Here is a 4,079-nt window from a genome sequence, read left to right as displayed (position 1 = left end):
TTTAGCAAGAACGCTTAAAGACACCGCGGGCACTGTGGATGTGGGCAAAAGTCCCTGATGTGCATTTCAATAGGTCTGTTATGAGTTATTGAAATGAAGGGGGATACAGGAACGGACACACACACTAAATCTGTTTATTTAATTCGGTGACAGCACATGTATAATTTGGACGCATTTAATGTGGATCTGTTTTTCAGGACCTTGGACAGTTCCCTGCTTCAGGCTACTGGCCTGTATAGTTTTTAAAATGCAAAATGGTGCCTTATATCTATCTATCTATCTATCTATCTCTCTCTCTCTCTCTCTCTCTCTCTCTCTCTCTCTCTCTCTCTCTCTCTATATATATATATATATATATATATATATATATATATATATATATATATATATATATTATATATATATATATATATATATATATATATATATATATATATTGCATCGAAGGCTTGTTACTAGTGATCATAGACGGATTGTATCGCTAACACCAGATTAAGATAATTTTGTAACACAAAAAAAAAAATTAGACTCAGCGTTTAACATTATAGGCACGTGATTAGAGAGTGCTTATAAAACAGTGGTTAAATTGCATATGTAGATGAAGTGCATGCAAAGCGCCGAATGAAAAACGATAATGCATCAATCTCCGCGCTGCGCTGAAAATAGAGATGCCTCGTAGGAATAATTCCATCAAATCGGGTGATAAAACAGACAGCGGCGAGGACTTGGCTTTGCAAAGGAAACATAATACTAGCTCCGTTCAGTCCCTGGCTTCAAGTGTGAATATATATTCTTACACGTCTCCCATAGCAAAAACAGAGCGTATTGAGCATGGCAAAGCATAGGCACTGTAAAACACAGAGAAATATGTATAGTTCCCCATAGTAAATGCATTGCAAAGTGTAATAAAGCACAGTGAAAGCATGGTAAAGCATAGAAAAGTATTATGATAGAGAATGTTAAAAAAAAAAAAATCTATGCATGGAGCAAACCTGCAGAATGACGCTGTAAAAACAACAAGATCGAGCTTTCCAAACCAGGGTGGCCTCTATGATTACATTGTGTTTGTTCCTTACTGGTCACAAAAGCAAAGTTTGTGGGGAATAATAGCCATTTTCTATACTTTTGAGGCATAAGCAATTAGGAAATAACACTTATTACCCAGGAACAAAAATTGTGTTACATAGTGTTATACTTTCTGTCTTGAACCTTCAGTACCGAGAGATTATAATGTGACCATGGCACTGTAACACTGAGGTGGAAACACAGAGAAAACATGGCTGTGAAAGTCGATGTTACTCCCTTATCCACGGTACAGTTAACTAGCTAAGCCATTTTATAAGACTTGTTGATTGAAAAGCAGCATTATAAACCAATCTACTGGTTAGTTACCTTAGTAATTACACGATGCTAATGTTGCTATTATGAATGTTTGCAGCAAAATAACAAAAATATGATAACAATAGGCATGTAGCCTACTGCGTACAAGACACATTATTTATTGTATATAGAGAGAATTATTATTATTATTATTATTATTATTATTATTATTATTATTATTATTATTATTATTATTATTATAATATTATCCATGTTGTTCATCGTCAGTTATTCAGAGTTAAGGTAGCATAACATTGCAAGCAAAAAATTCGGAAATATTATCACTCGAGTCGATTCCCGTTTTCTCCGGGGAGACAGTTAAAGCGTCTTGTTATATGCAAGCAACCTGTTTAATGCGAGGCGCAATCTATTAGCTATAAGTTGTATAGCCACCCCCTCCTTCCCTCACTCCCTCCATCCCTCCCTCATTGCTAACCCGTCTCCGCTGATTTGAATAGGGTCTTCTGCAGAGTACCGTTGTCTGGAGATGCCCTTTTGTTCATCAATGCTGCTATAACACCGGCTTCTCCCGGCGCCGCTGCTAGATGCCAGTGCACGCTTGACTCGAATCTGTCTTTGCGGGCTGCAATGTGCTGTCTTGTTTCGTCTCCCTCTAGCATTTCTTTTTAATTCGTAGACTTTTCTAATTACAGTTTCTCGTATTCGTTTCTGTTTTCAATGGTTGTCAGAACCTCAGCACGGTACACCGGGACACCTGCGCGACACTCCGGTGTCTCCGAGTCAAAAGACCAGACCTGCGATACAGTCTACATTCCTTTAGACCCGAGGAAGCCGGCTTCTTGGCATCAATCAGGTATGGTTACGTTTTTATAGAGACAGTTACCTCTATCTTGTCTTTCTTTATCTGTGTCATTTTATTACGTTATGTGAAGACACAGAGAGAACACACCGCTAATAAACAAAGCGAAGGGTATCTGCACATAGGGTTATTAAATCCAGTGCTGTATTGTCCTTTTTATTACACTGTTTTAGAAATGATGTCAAGAAATTTAAAAGTGCTTATATAACAACGACTAACACAGTGTCGTGGCCCCCCCCCCCCCCCCCCCCCTCGCGCACACATGTACATAACATAATATATATATATTATATATATATATCCTATATATATATATATATATATAGATATATATATATATGTGTGTGTGTGTGTGTGTGTGTGTGTGTATATATATATATATATATATATATATGTATATATATATATATATATATATATATATATATATACAGTTTTTAACCTGACCTCCAAACAATGGAAAAAGCGAGGGACGTGGAAAAAGCAATAGATAGAAAAGAGATACAATAGGTAGGAATTCTATAGGGTCTGTGATGAATGAACAAAATCGCCAGATGCCTGGAAGAAAAATCTATACACAATGAAGGTGAAAAAAAAAAAACTCATTACAAAAAGAAGTGAAAAAAAATCTATAGCAAAATTCCAATGAACTCAGCTGCTTGTAAATTGAATGGAAGACATTGTGGAATGGGGTGAATAACTAATGGGAAACTCGAGAATAGGTTATTAGGACCAGCTCTATAGCCCGAGCAGCGTCTTAGTGTTTTATTAAACCCCAAGCAGGGGAAAGCGATTACAATTGACTTGATGGTTGCATTCCAGTGAAAATAAATAAGCACGACTGATGAGGACGCAGGGCAGTGCAGTAATCACTACAGGGCAACTGGATTAGTATAGGAGAAGCCGCTGTGCTACTCTGAGCAAAAACCAATCCCAGCATAAGCACTGCTGATTCCCAGCATTCGAAGGATGGTTATGGGGAAAATGTCAGGGAGACAAACGGGTCCATCAGTTTAGATTTGGCTAGAGGACAGCAAACAACTTTACAGCAGATCTATCTATCTATCTATCTATCTATCTATCTATCTATCTATCTATCTATCTATCTATCTATCTATCTACCTGCATGTCTGTCTGTCTGTCTGTCTGTCTATCTAGCTGACTGTGTGTCTGTCTAAAACCTGCATGTATGTTTGTCTATCTAATTCTGTGTGTCTGTCTGTCTGTCTATCTATCTATCTGCCTGTCTGTCCCAGAAGATGTGTATGATACAGTTAAAGGTATACTAAATACTGTATAGTGGAAACTATTATTTGATCTTGTTTTTGTGTTTTGCAAAGTGGGCGCCTGGATTCCAATTGAACAGAACAGTGTATTCTATTTGCTTGACTCCTAAGGCATTAGCATGGCATGGATTTGCTGTTTGGTACTGCAGAGAAAGCCAAGCTCTGCTCACTTCAGTGGATCAATGAAAGAAAGATCTGCTCTCAGCACACATGCATCTTTATTACTGCATGGTTTTTTTTTGTTCTTTTTTCTTGAAGTTCAGTCTCAAGTCTCCTTGGATTACTGCCAGCCTCATAACAGCCCCCAATCAGTGAGACCAGAGAGATGCTTTATAGCTGTAATGAATTTAAAGCTGGTGAAAGGTGCTGGACTGACTGCACATAGACTTGAGGGACATTGTTAATCCACTCAGCAGATATGACACAGGCAGCTGCAGGTGGAGAGCAGACTCTCACAGCTGAGCCTCAAGTTTCCTTTGTTTGGGTTAAGAGATTCCTTGACTTTCGATTGGTATGGTATTTCTTTAGGGGAGGTGTGTAATGATATCATGGGGAGTCTGGAGCACCTCTACTAGATATTGTAAGAAGGTGAT

This window comes from Polyodon spathula, chromosome 27, assembly GCF_017654505.1.
Source record: "Polyodon spathula isolate WHYD16114869_AA chromosome 27, ASM1765450v1, whole genome shotgun sequence".
NCBI classification, from domain to species: Eukaryota; Metazoa; Chordata; class Actinopteri; order Acipenseriformes; family Polyodontidae; genus Polyodon; species Polyodon spathula.
Note: the sequence above shows the minus strand (reverse complement) of the source record.